This window comes from Carcharodon carcharias, chromosome 7 (assembly GCF_017639515.1).
Source record: "Carcharodon carcharias isolate sCarCar2 chromosome 7, sCarCar2.pri, whole genome shotgun sequence".
Lineage (NCBI taxonomy): Eukaryota > Metazoa > Chordata > Chondrichthyes > Lamniformes > Lamnidae > Carcharodon > Carcharodon carcharias.
The window spans coordinates 128,522,581-128,537,757 of NC_054473.1; positions in this window are offsets into that span (position 1 = coordinate 128,522,581).

Consider the following 15,177-nt stretch of genomic DNA (forward strand, 5'->3'; position numbering starts at 1 on the left):
TCATAAAACATTGATTCGCATTTGGACAAGGAACATTATTGCTTTTGCTGCAGGGTACAAACTTTGAATATACATAATAATTTTATTATCTTCAAAATGTGTGACATTTCCATTTCCTCACATTCTAGTTTCTGCGCACTGAGAAATGTGCAGAAACAATATATTAAAAAGTTGCATTTAACAGGCACCAGGGACAGAAAATCATCAATCGCTCTTTCTAATGTAACTGATTCAAACCCAGCTACCAGCAAATGAAAGTGCAATCTTCCAAAGCTGATGACCACCATTGTTCCTTTCAAACACATTGCGTATCATGTGACTAGCATGGCTGCGTTAAGTCAGAACATGCAACTTTATTATGTGCTATAGAAAATCATTCTTCCAATGACTTTTTTTATCTTGGATCATTCTAAAATCATAGTCTTGTAAAAACAATTAAAATACCCTTGACATTTCAAAATTAGAAATGAAAATGGACATAGAAAGCCTGCTACTTATGAATGTCTCACCTATGATCTCCTGGTCACAGAGAGGGTGGGACATGGTCAACTTGCTCCTGGCAAAATAACTCAGTGACTGACAGGATGCCTTTTAAAGCTGTCCCATAGCCTTACACACATAGTTACTAAATATTCTGAGAGGTCTTCCTTCTGATTTCATTATTAATATTAATTTGTTTAGAAAAATGACAAATTTCGCCTGTAGTTTGCATGATGATGCATTTGGATCTGGCCCTTCAAAGTTCAGTCCCAGTTGGTCAGTTGGGACTTTATCTTTAGAATTCACAAAAAAAATTCATTGAACTACCGGGCATAAATAAGATTATAAACACGCAAAAAATGTTGAAGGAGGAGAGTGGTAAACAATTGTAAATCTAGGGGCCATATGATAAACACCAATAAATCCAGTTGGGAATTCAAGAAAGACTTTAAATCCAGAAACTAATTAGAATGTGAAACTCACCATCACAAGGAATAGTTGAGGTGAATAGCATACATGCATTTAAGAGGAAGCTAGATAAACACATGAGAGAGAAAGGAATAGAAAGATATACTGATAGCATGACATGAAGTAGGGTGGGAGGTGGCTCATGTGGAGCACAAGTACTGGTAAAGACCAGGATAATTGGCTTGCTTCTGTTTTGTACATTTTATGTAATTGTATGCAATTCTACTTTCTTTTATTCATTAATGGGGTGTGGGTTTCGCTGGCTGGGCCATCCCTTGGTGCCCTTGAGAAGGTGAGCTGCCTTCTTGAACCACTGTAGTCCATGTGGTGTGGGTACACCAACACTGCAGTTAGGAAGGGAGCTGCAGGATGTTGACCCAGCGACAGTGAAGGAACAGCAACATATTTCCAAGTCAGGATGGTGAGTGACTTGCAGGGGAACTTCCAGGTGTGGTGCTCCCATCAATGCATTGCCCTTGTCCTTCTAGGTGGTAGCGGTCGTGGGTTTGGAAGATTCTGTTGAAGAAGCCTTGGTGAATTCCTGTGGTGCATCTTGTAAATGGTACACACTGCTGCCACTGTGCGTTGGTGGAGAAGGGAGTGAATGTTTGTGGATGTGGTGCCAATCAAACGGGCTGCTTTGCCCTGGACAGTGTAAAGCTTCTGAGTGTTGTGGAAGCAGCATTCATCCAGGCATGTGGGGACTTCTCCATCACACTCCTGTCTTGTGCCTTGTAGATGGCGGTCAGGCTTTGGGGAGTCATGAGGTGAGTTACCCATTGCAGGATTCGTAGCCTCTGACCTGCTCTTGTAGCCACAATATTGATATGGCTAGTCCAGTTCAGTTTCTGGTCAATGGTAACCCCCAGGATGTTGATGGTGGGGGATTCAGTGATGGTAATGCTGTTGTACACCAAGGGGTGATGATTGGATTCTCTCTTGTAGGAGATGGTCATCACCTGACACTTGTGTGGTGCGAATGTTACTTGCCACTTGTCAGCCCAAGCCTGGGTATTGTCCAGGTCATGCTGCATTTGGACAGGTACTGCTTCGGTATCTGAGGAGTCGCAAATGGTGCTGAGCATTGTGCAATCATCAGTGAGCATCCCTACATCTGACCTTATGTTGAAAGGAAGGTTATTGATGAAGCAGCTGAAGATGGTCGGGCCTAGGACACTACCCTGAGGAACACCTGCAGTGATGCCAGTAGCTGAGATGACTGACCTCCAATAACCACAACCATCTTCCTTTGTGTTGGTTATGACTCCAACCTTGGAGTGTTTTCTCTCTGATTCCCATTGACTCCAGTTTTGCTCGGGCTCCTTGATGCCAAACTAAGTCAAATACTTCCTTGATGTTAAGTGCAGTCACTGTCGACTTGTGAGAGTTTAGTTCTTTTGTCCATGTTTGAACCAAGGCTGTAATGAAGTCAGGAGTTGAGTGGACCCGGCAGAACCCAAACTGGGTGTCAGTGAGCAGGTTATTGCTAAGCAAGTGCTACTTGATAGCACTGTAGATGACCCCTTCCATCACTTTAATGATGATTGAGAACAGACTGATGGGGCGGTAATTGGCCGAGTTGGACTTGTCTTGCTTTTTGTGTATAGGACATACCTCGGCAATTTTCCACATAGCCAGGTAGATGTACTGGAACTGCTTGGCTAGGGGTGTAGCAAATTCTGGAGCTCAAGTCTTCAGTACTCTTGCTGGAATATTGTCAGGCCCATAGCCTTTACAGGGTCCAGTGCCTTCAGTTATTTCTTGGTATCACGTGGAGTGAATCGAATTGGCTGAAGGCTGGCATCTTTGATGCTGGGGATCTACGGAGGAGGCCGAGATGGATCATCCACTTAACACTTCCGGCTGAAGATTGTTGCAAATGCTTCAGCCTTATCTTTTGCACTGATGTGCTAGGCTTCTCAATCATTGAGGATGGGCATATTTGTGGAACCTCCTCCTCCAGTGAGTTTTTTAATTGTCCACCACCATTCACGACTGGATGTGGCAGGACTGCAGAGCTTAGATCTGAACTGTTGGTTGTGGGATTGCTTAGCTCTGTCTATCACTTGCTGCTTATGCTGTTTGACACAAGTAGTCCTGTGCTATAGCTTCACCAGGTTGACACATCGTTTTTAGGTATGCCTGGTGCTGCTCATGGCATGCCCCCCTGCACTCTTTATTGAGCCAGAGTTGATCCCCTCGCTTGATAATAATGGTAGAGTGGGGGATATGCCAGGCAATGAGGTAACAGATTGTGTTCGAGTGCAATTCTGCTGCTGCTGATGGCCCACAGCACTTTATGGATGCCCAGTCTTGAGTTGCTAGATCTGTTCAAAATCTATCCCACTTAGCACAGTTGTTATGTCACACAACATGATGCAAGGTATCCTCAATGTGAAGGTGGGACTGTGTCTCCACAATGTGCGGTGGTCACTCCGACCGATACTGTCATGGACAGATACACCTGCGGTAGGCAGGTTGGTGAAGATGAAGTCAACTATGTTTTTCCCTCTTGGTTCCCTCATCACCTGCCACAGACTCAGTCTAGCAGCTATGTCATTTAGGACTCGGCCAGTTCAGTCAGTACTGGTGCTACCGAGCCACTCTCGGTAATGGACGTTGAAGTCCCCCACCCAGAGTACATTCTGCGCCCTTGCCACCTTCAGTGCTTCCTCCAAGTGTTGTTCAACATGTAGGAGCACTGACTCATCAACTAAGGGATGGCAGTACATGGTAATCAGCAGGAGCTTTCCTTGCCCATGTTTGACCTGATTCCATGATGCTTCATGGGGTCCGGAGTTGACGTTGATGACTCCCAGGGCAACTCCCTCCCGACTGTATACCACTGTGCTGCCACCTCTACTGGGCCTTTCCTGCCGGTGGGACAGGACATTCCCAGGGATGGTGATGGTGATGTCTGGGACATTATCAGTAAGGTATAATTCTGTGAGGTTGACTATGTCAAGCTGTTGCTTTACTAGTCTATGAGACAGCTCTCCCAATTTTGGCACTAGCCCCCAGATGTTAGTAAGGAGGACTTTGCAGGGTCGACAGGGCTGTGATTGCTGTTGTCGTTTCCGGGGCCTAGGTTGACGCAAGGTGGTCTGTCTAGTTTCATTCCTTTTTTATGACTTTGTAGTGGTTTGTTACAACTGAGTGTCTTGCTGGGACATTTCAGAGGGCATTTAAGGTTCAACCACACTGCTGTGTGTCTGGAGTCACATGGTCATGCCAGGCCAGGTATGATTGTACTATCACCCAAATTTGCAGCCGATACAAAAATAAGTGGGAAGGCAAGTGGTGAGGATAACACAAAGAGTCTACAGGGGGATATAGACAGATTAAGTGATTGGGCAAAAAATTTGGCAAATGGAATATAATGTGGGAAAATGTGAGGTTATGTACTTTGGCAGGAAGAATAGAGGTGCTGGATATTATTTAAATGGAGAAAGACTGCAGAAACCTGTGGCACAGAGGGATTTGGGGGTCCTCGTGCATGAATCACAAAAAGCTAGCATACAAGTTCAGCAGGTAATAGGGAAGGCAAATAAAACGTTGCCTTTATTTCAAAGGGAATGAAGTATAAAAATTGGGAAGTCTCGCTAAAACTATACAAGGCAGTAGTTAGACCACACCTGGAATACTGTGAACAGTTTTGGTCCCCTTATCTAAGGAAAGATATACCGGCATTGGAGGCAGTCCAGAGAAGATTCATTAGGTTGATCCCGGGTATGGAGGGATTTTCTTATGAGGAGAGGTTGAGTAGGTTGGGCCTGTACTCACTGGAGTTTAGAAGAATGAGAGGTAACCTTTTTGAAACATGTAAGATTCTTAGGGGGCTTGACAGGGTGGATGCTGAAAGTCTGTTTCCCCTTGTAAGAGAGCCTAGGGCCAGAGGGCATAATCTCAGAGTATGGGTTCGCCCATTTAAAACAGAGATGAATTTCTTCTCTCAGAGGGTAGTGAATCTGTGGAAATCTTTACCACAGAGGGCTGTAGAGGCTGGGTCATTAAGTGTATTCAGGGTTGAGACAGACAGATTTTTGATCAGTAAGGGAATCAAGGGCTATGGGGAAAAGGCAGGAAAGTGGAGTTGAGGATTATCTGATCAGCCATGATCTCATTGAATGGCGGAACAGACTCGATAGGCCGAATGGCCTCCCTTCTGCTCCTGCATCTCATGGTCTTATTAGGTAAGGATGACAGATTTCCTTCCCTAAAGGACATTAGTGAGCCAGATGGGTTTTTACAACAATCGACAATGGTTTCATGGTCATCATTAGACTTTTAATTCCAGATTTTTATTGAATTCAAATTTCACCATCTGCTGTGGTAGGATTCAAACCCTAGACTCTAAAGCATCACCCTGGGTCTCTGGATTACTAGTCCAGCAACAATACTGAAGAGAAAATTACAGTGGAATTAAACCACTAAGCAATGGATATCTAACCTAGTCCAGTGCTTGCACATCTTATACACAACCCACCTACCTTTTGTAGACTGTTTCAGTATGTACAGACAATTTGAACTAAATAGGTTAGGGGAATCAAAAGTTATGCATATAGGACAGGCAAGCATAGGATTAGGTTAAATATCAACTTTTAGTGGTTGGATTTTGTAGGCTAAGCCAAACCATAATCACACTCACACAAGATATGTCCCTGTGTTATGTAAATAATAAGCAACGTACGTCAGGTGGGAGAGGGACATGAAGGCAATGAGGACTGACATGATTAAAGGCCCAAGGCATTGGGAACAGAGTGGAAGGGATACAGGAAGAGGAGATTGGGCAAATCAAATAAAGTCCAACAGAGGCAACCATATACAATTGTCAAGGAAAGGCCTTCAGTGACTTATCCTGGCAGGTTAGAGTTGTGGATGTCTCAAATCATTACCTGTGAACACAAAGGTCAGTTCTCTATCTCCTAAGCCTTCACCAGTGAAGCAACCAGAATTGGAACATAGGGAAATCCAGCTTAAAAGAACACTCCTCCTGCCAATTATCAGGCCACGTAGAAAGGACCTAGCTTTATAGTTGAGTGCTAGAATCAAACTAAAGTCACAGGATTGCTGGGATTAGGAGACAGAGGATCTTTACTAGGTATGACTTAGGAGTTCTCCTCTAGAACTTCAGAATGGTGAATATATGACCTTCATAGCTATCCAAAAAAAGCCCCCTTTTTAAAAATTCCATTATAACATGCATCATTACTCTAGAGAAGCATTAACTTTGAGAAAATGTAATTGCATTTAAATTTATGAAGGGACTGGACTGTATCTGTGGAACTGTAAAGTGAAGAGGGTGCACTGAATTGCAACCATTTGAGGCAGGCTTGATAGGCCAGCTGGACTTTTCTTTCAATATGTAGGTTTCTATTCAAAAAATAACTTTGAACAACAACTTCCCACTCCAGTAAGAATGCCAACGCTCCATGATTTTCCAGGAGTTTCCAGGAATTATAGATTAATCTTCAGGACAGTGCTACGAGCAGCCCAGGAGAAAAAGCATCCGGCAAGTAAAAGTTGTTTCTTGTTGTTTCCTTTGAACATTTTTGTTGATTAGCTTTAAAAATATGGAACATGGGGTGAGAAAGAGCTGCTTGATTGTCAGCCATGAATCACCCAGTTGGGCAATAAAGATCCTGTTGGTTTTCCAATTGTTTAGGGAAGTTGTTGTGCCCCAAGTATGGGTGTGCTTGGGAATCAGTGACAGGGGGCTGAATTTTGCCGTTGGCGAGCAGGGGGTGGGGCCCACTCGCCGACCGGGGATGCAGGAAGAGGAGATTGGGCAAATCAAATAAGGTCCAACAGAGGCAACCATATGCAATTGTCAAGGAAAGGCCTTCAGTCCGGCGGAACCCCCAATGTCATCCCGCCCCATTTAAAGTTTCAGGTTGGTGGGGGCGCAGCAAAATCAACTGTGGGCCCGCCAACTTGTCAATGGTTAATTGAGGCCATTGACAGGATCATTGAAACAATTAAAGGACCTGCCCGTCCAACCTTAAGGTTGGTGGGCAGGCCAGGAGCCACGGCGGGAACTAGAAAAAACATGAAACCACATCCACCGGTGGGATGAGGTTTCATGTAGGGATTTAAAAAGTTTAATAAAGTTTCAGTGTAATTTATGAACATGTCCCATCTCATGTGACATTGTCACATGGGGGGGACATGTTAAGGAATTTTTTTTCTATTTCTAACATTTTTGAGACTGTCAGCGATCTCCCTGAGGCAGCACTGAGCCTCAGGGAGATGTGTGCTCTTTCGTGCATAGCGCTTCCCGCCGGATGTCACGCAAGGTGGGCCTTAATTGGCTCACCACATAAAATGGCAGTGGGACCCGCTTCTCCGGTGGGGATCGGCTCCCCACCCGCCAGAGACTGAGTCGGGCCTGCCCGGGAGGCAGAAAATTCTGCCCAGGAGGTTGGAGACAGGTGAAAACACCTCCAGGAATATGTGCAATCAGCAACCCAACAGTCCAATAGAAAGAATTATTTCTCTCTGTGTAGGACCTTCACCACCACCTTCCCCTTTCCCCTCCAGAAATCAATATGGATGTTTGAAACTAGCCCTGGGTGCTTCAGGAGCTTGGAGATGAGAGAATTCCCCCTCCAATACAAATTGATAGGTAACATAAACCCATTGACCCACAGAAAGTAGGGGAGGCCGCATCCTTGTGGTAACTCATTGGTCATAGGATCATAGCACAGAAGGAGGCCATTGGGCTCGTTCTGTCAGTCCCAGCTCCTTGAACAAGTTATCAAATTAGTCCCACTCATTTCCTCTTTCCCCATATCCCAGCCATTTTTTTCCCTTTTTAGTATTTATTCAATTTTCTTCTGAAAATTACAATTGACCACCCTTCACCACCCTTTCAGGTGGTGTGTTCCAGATCACAACAAAATGATCCATAAAAAATGTTTCCAACATCACCTCTGGTTCTTTTGCCGCCGACCTTGAATCTGTGTCCTCTGATTACCTATGCATCTGCTACCGATAACAGTTTCTCCTTATTTACTCAACCAAAACCTTTCAGGAATTTAAACATCTGTATCAAATCTCCTTTCAACCTTCTCTGCTCTAAGGAGATAGTTCCAGATATTCCACATAACTGAAGACTCTTACCCCTGGTACAATCCAATTAAATCTTTTGCATCATCTCCAAGGCTTGTATCCTTCCTAAAGTGTGGTACTCAGAAATGGCCACAATGCTCCTAATCAGTTTTTGTGTTTGTGTTTAGTGTTTTGTACCTATGCCTCTATTTATAAAGTCAAGAATCCCTATGCCTTTTCAACAGCCTTCAAAAATTTGTCCTGTCACCTTCAAAGATTTACATATGCATACCACTGTGTCTCTCTGTTCCTGACGTGCTTTAAAATTGTACCCTTCAGTTTATATTGTCCCTTCTGTCAAAATTAATCGCTTATCATTTCTCGGTATTAAATTTCATCTGCTATGTCTGTCATTTCACCAGTCTTCCTGAAGTCTTCTTTTTATCTTCCTCACTGGTTACCACATTTCCGAGTTTTGTCATATGGAAACTTTGAAATGACACCCTCTACACCCAAGTCCAGGTCATTAACACATATTTTAAAAAGCGGTTGTTCCAACACTGACCACTGGGAAACAGTGTGAAGAACAACTGTCCACTATTACTTTCTGTTTTCTGTCCCTAAGTCTAATTCATATCCACTCTGCCACTACTGCTTTAATCCCATATGCTTCAATTTTGCTAATAAGACTATGTTGTGATACTTAATCAAATACCTTTTGAAAGTTCATACAGACAACATCAACCACATGTTCTGTGAGAACACTGATCTCAGTCCCATTGAGGTGCAACCAGTACATCTTCTACAGATCCATTCTGCCCCAGAATTGGCCCCAATGCCCCAGGTCCCTGAAAACCTCCTTCCTTAGCCCCTGAAACACTATCTGTAGGATCTCAGCCTTTTTCTTATGTTGTTGGTTCCAACATGGACCATGACTTTGAGTTGTTCCTCTTGTTCCTGCAAAATGTTCAGCGCCCATTCAGTGATGTCCTTTATCATTTGCATCGGGGAGGCAACATGTCATGCAGAACTCCTATAATTTATATCGAATGCAGTCTTCGGGGTCCCATCAAATGGGGGTCAGAAGCCTGCACTGTCATCTTGCTGTGATTTTCCACGAATTAGTCAATTAGTGGCTAAAGGGTAGGTTCCCCATTCAGTTAAGGATGGCAGGTGGGCACTCAAAGCTGGAGGGCCAATAGGAGGCCATCCAGCACTGAAGATGCCAGCAGGCTGCCTTTTCAGATAAGTGAGAGGGAGGATGCCCCAAGATGGATTTTAAAGTAAAAAGTCCCCTCAGTAGCTAGCACACTAGTCTGTGGGTGGAGGGGGGTGGGGGTGGTCCCTCCACAGGGCTCATTTAGTTAAAAAAGCTACATTTGACAGATCCAACTTATCACCTTGCCCGTCCTCTCTGATTGGTCAGGAAACCCAGAAAGGGGATACTAATCGGCAATGATTCAGTTAAGAAGTCTCAGTAAAGCCAACTGCAGACTCCAATAGGTTCCTAAGCAATAAATGGTCCCCATCATTTGGCCAGGGAGAATCAGAGAATGCGCTTAAAAAGATTTTTTATTTAAATTGTCAATCTGCAACTTTCATCCAATTCTCTTAGCATTTCCCAAAGTAGCTCCAATGAATCACCGAAACGAGGTGCCATGCAAGTGTCTCAGGAGAACTCATTGCATGTTACAGATCTGCATCACACAGCATCCATCTAGATGCTTAACTAAATCAGAGGGGTGGGTCTGGGGAAAATGAAAGTGCTTGCTCATGTCCAGAAAATATTTACTTAAAGTTGCAAGAGCATTTAGAATTTCTTTTATGTCCCTGAATCAGTTTTTGTTGTCACACCTGACCTCAGGGTTTAGATGCTGGGTATTTTTAAAATTCATTTACAGGATGTGGGTGTCGCTGGCTGGGCCAGCATTTATTGCCCATCCTTAGTTGCCCTTGAGACGGTGGTGGTGAGCTGCCTTCTTGAACTGGTCCAGTTCATGTAGTGTACGTACACCCACAATGTTGTTAGGGAGGGAGTTCCAGGATTTTGACCCAGTGACAGTGAAGTAACGGCGATATATTTCCAAGTCAGGATGATGAGTGAGGGGAACTTCCAGTTGGTGGTGTTCCTGTCTATCTGCTGCCCTTGTCCTTCTAGATGGTAGCAGTTGTTGGTCTGGAAAATGCTGCCTCACTTGGTGAGTTTCTGCACTGCATCTTGTAGATGGTACACACTGCTGCCACTGTTCATCTGTGGTGGAGGGAGTGAATGTTTGTGGACAATCAAGCGGGCTGCTTTACCCTGAATGGTGTCAAGCTTCTTGAGTGTTGTGGGAACTGCACTCATCCAGGCAAGTGCAGAGTATTCCATCACATTCTCAACTTGTGCCTTGTAGATTGTGGACAGGCCTTGGGGAGTCAGGAGGTGAGTTACTCATCCCAGGATTCCTAGCCTCTGACCTGCTCTTATAGTCACAGTATTTATATGGCTGGTCCAGTTCACTTTCTGGTCAATGATAACCCCCTGGACGTTGATAGCTCTACTCCACACCAGGAGGCCAATGCAATATTTCCACTTGAGCAAATCCCAGGATGCATATTGTTTCAAAAAGAAAGACCACCAAATTATTCCCCACAGTTCTCTATAGTAGGTCCACAACTCTTGGGTTAGGGAAGGGAAAAATGGCCTAGGATTTCAGGCTTGAGCTGACAAGTAGCAGTCAATGACCATCTCCAACAAGAGAGAATCTAACCATCACCTCTTGACATTCAATCGCTGAATCCCCCATTATCAGCATTCTTGGAGTTACCAATGACCAGAAACGGAACTGGACTAGCCATATAAATACTGTGGCTACAAGAGCAGGTCAGAAGTCAGGAATCCTGTGATGAGTAACTCATGACTCCCCAAAACCTGTCCACCATCTACAAGGCACAAGTCAGGATAGTGATGGAATATTCTCCACTTGCCTGGATGAGGGCAGCTCCCACAACACTGAAGAACACCCAGGACAAAGCAGCCCACTTGATTGGCACCACATCCACAAACATTCACTCCCTCCACCACCACTGACACACAGTAGCAGCGGCGTATACCATCTACAAGATGCACTGCAGGAATTCACCAGGGGTCCTTAAACAGCATCTTTCAAACCCACGACCACTACAATCTAGAAGGACAAAGGCAGCAGATAGATGGGAACACCACCACCTGGCAGTTCCCCTCCAAGCTACTCACCATCCTGACTTGGAAATATATCGCCGTTCCTTCACTGTTACTGGGTCAAAATCCTGGAACTCCCTTCCTAACAGCACTGTGGGTGTACCTACACCACATGGACTGTAGCGGTTCAAGAAGGCAGCTCACCACCACCTTCTCAAGGGCAACTAAGGATGGGCAATAAATGCTGGCCCAGCCAGTGAAGTCCACATCCTGTGAATGAGTAAAAAAAAATTCCATAGGTTTCTGTCATGTGACAATGAGAATAATTCAGATCTAATGCTATGTAAAGTCCCAATGAGAATATTATACTACATTGCTTGCCGTTGTTTAATATGAATGTGTCCAGACTGAAAGGATTCAGAGGGAGACATCAGAGTGAAAACTTTCCAATGGGGAGTTACAGTTGCCTTAAGAGTATTTTGCTGATTGTCCTCTTAGCTACAGGAAAGCAGATGCAGCAAGGTGGGAGAGGGGTTAAAATGGGGAAAATGTACACAGAGAGAGACAACAACAAAGGACAGGAGGTAGGAGGAGAGGCAGAGGAATTTAGGAATGAAATGCAAAAGCATAAGGCCTAGGTCGCAGACGGCAGGGTCACCGATGTGGGAGAAAAGGAGGGGAGATGCACAAAAGACTAAGGTCAGAGGAATGGAGAGTTCCAGAATTGTGAGGTTGGAGAAGGCTATAAATGATATATAGAAGATTGGAAGGGCAGGACCATGAATGGATTTAAACACGAGAGTTTTATGTTTGAGGCAGTGAGGTGCCTGAATGTAGTTCAGTAAAGATAGGGGCAATACATGAGGGGGACTTGTTGTGTGATAGGATATGGGCAGCAGAGTTCTGAACGAGTTGAAGCTTATGGGACATGGAAGGCTGGCAAGGAGAACATCAGAATTGTCACGTCTCGAGGTAACAAAGACATGGTCGGGTTTTAGTGGCAGATAGGCTAAATCAGGGGAGAGGCAAGTAATGTTTTGTAGGTGAAAGGAGGTGGAAAAATCAATGATTTCAGGAGCAATGGAGATGAAATAAAAATAAATAAAAGTGACAAATTTTGTCACTCAGTAGGCTCATTTTCTCCCACTTGAATCAGAAAAGTATTTTCATCAAAGCATAACTAAACAAAAGTGCCCAATGTTGTTTCAGATTTCCAGCACCCGCAGTATTTTGCTTTTAGTTTTTGACCAATGTATGTTTGTTTTGATAGAAGTAATCTACCTTCATGGCTGTTGTTTAGATGGTGAATTAATACTCCATATCAGTAATGAATACTCCTTGTCAATAATTAATATTCCATATCAGTTTCAGATAAGGCTAACGGCTAAACAAAAATTGTATAAGGCAGTGAGCCTGATCAAGCAAGAAAGGCAAGCATGGCTCTCCTTTGGATTGTCTGTCTCGCTGTCACTACAGTAACTACTGGTAAGATACAGTTACAATAAAATGATTTGATCCTTTACATTAACAAAGAGGTATTTTAATTAAAATATATTGAAGAAAACCTTTCACGTACTGCTGTCAAACATGCATTAGTTTTATGTGATGCAGTAGCTTTTTTTTCACGAGGTATATGTTCAACTTGAAATAATTCTTGGTTTTAACAACTTCAGTTAGAGAGAGGTTGTGGCCTCCAATTGGCCAGCAACTCTCGGAGGTGGGACTTCTTGTCTCTGCAGGGTAGAAATCCTGCCTCTAGCTTATTAACAGCCAATTGGCCATTAATTGACTATGGGGCAGACATTCTTCTCCTGGGTAGGATTCCCCACTACCCTGACATTTTAGCCAGAGGGCAGGGATTATGACATCTATATAATTCAGCCATTATAGGGAACATTTGTGACAAGTAAAATGTCAAATGCTGACCACACATTAGCATTACAAATGCTTTTTTAACAGCTCTAGGTATGATCATGTTGTGCTTGGCGAGTTTGACATGTATTCCTCAGCAGAATTGGTCCAAAGCAAAAGTGTTTCCCAGGTATGTACCTGTTCATACAATGTTACATATTGAATAAAAATATTTCCAAATGCAAATTCCTCACTAAAATCCATTGCATTATATTTTACTTCGGATCATATACCAGAGAACATCTACGTGGATGTAATAGCCAACTTTATACCAGTGGAATAACGTGTACTAAATATAGCTTTTGAAGTATTCTTTATTGACCTTTTAACCACATGCACCTGCAGGGAATTCAGCCTTCTCTGTGCATTCATGCTGCTCACTGTGGATGTTAGGAATTCCATATTATTCTAGCAATAATGTCTCTGAGATTTTAACATTTTTTTCAGTTTTCACCTGTTTCTACCACCCAGAACATTTTTTGGCTTCAAAGAAGGTACAGGATTTAGCGAAACTCGCCTTGACTTCGAAGCACAGGTTTATTTATAAATAGTTTTAAACCACCTTTTCGTAATAAGCTGAAGCTTGAATGTATTTATGTAGTATAACTCACCTTCATGTCCTCTCCGTCTGGGCTATGATTTCCACCAGATATTTATGGATGAGGAAGGCCGTTCAGTCCATCTTAATTCCAGAACAACCCTAGACTTCCCTATTGTGGCATCTAATTTTTCTTAAATGATTTCAGGGTGTTCTCATCTCCCACTCTGCTCGGAAGTCCATTCCAGGTGTCAGTCACCCTCAGTGTGAAGAGGAGCTCTCTGTTATCACCCCTAAAATGAACTTTTACTAGCTTGGACTTTTTTCTTAACCCACCCCTGCAATTTAAGATGTTATTTACCCTTTCCAATGGAAATTTGGCTCATTACATAACTTTCAATGGAAATGCATCATTGCCTTTTGAAATGCAGATAGGTTCAGCAGAAAGTTTTGCAGTGATGGCTACTTGAGTTTCATTTTGCAATGGAATGAAAGGGTTTTCCTTTTTTTAAAATTGCAGGGTGACTCTGGTGGACCTTTTGTTTGTTACAGGAACACTGGCTGGAACCTGGTTGGCATTGTTTCTTGGGGAATGGCAAACTGTAAGTTTACGCCCGCATTTCCAAATTGTGCTCATTTATTGATCGTTAAATTAATTACTAATGAGCTTAACCTGGAACATACCAAGTTAATAAATTAATAAACTGCATTCAGTTTTCCTCTTTGGTTGTTTTCATTTGCGCTGAGAAATTGCACTCACACCAACTCCAAATATTGAGCAGCTCTGATCAGAATCGGAACATTCACTGGAATCAAAAACAAATGAGCACAAATTTTCTGACTGGTAACACCTAAATTACAGGCGCGAGGTTAACAGTATCAACCGGAAAAGGTGGCGGTAATCTGTAACGCTAGATATTGACTTAATTTATACTTCAGGCACTTTTCTGGTGAAATGCTAAGATTGAAATGAAGTCCCTCATTCAAAATGAGTGTCCAGGATGGCAGGTCACAAGTATGGATTTCAAGAACTCTGCCTGAAGATTGCCAGGAGCATTTTATAGAATCCTATTTTTCAGAAGGAAGCCATTCAGACCATCATGCCTCTATTGGCTCTTTGAAAGAGCTATCAAATTATTCTTATTCCCTGCCCTTTCCTAAAATGCCCCGCAATTTTTTCCTTTTCAACTTGGCTCAGGATTTTCACTCTCAACTTTAAATGAGAAGTTTATGAGTTTTAGTCCCAGCTAAGGACTTGAACACACAATCTAGACTAACACTTCAGTATAGTATCAAAGCACTAACTGAAGTGTTGGTTTAGATGTTAAACCAAGACCCCAGCTGTCTGTTCAAACAGATGTAAATGACCCAATGGCAATACTTGAAGAAGAGCAAGGAGTTTTGCCAATATATCCCAGCCAATATTTACCCCTCAAGCAGCACTTCCAAAAGCAGGTTTATTGGTCATTCAGCTCATTGATGCTTGTGGGATCTGATAGTGCATAAATTAGCTGCTACATTTGTCTACATAACAACAGCAACTACACTTCAAATATTGCTTGGCCTA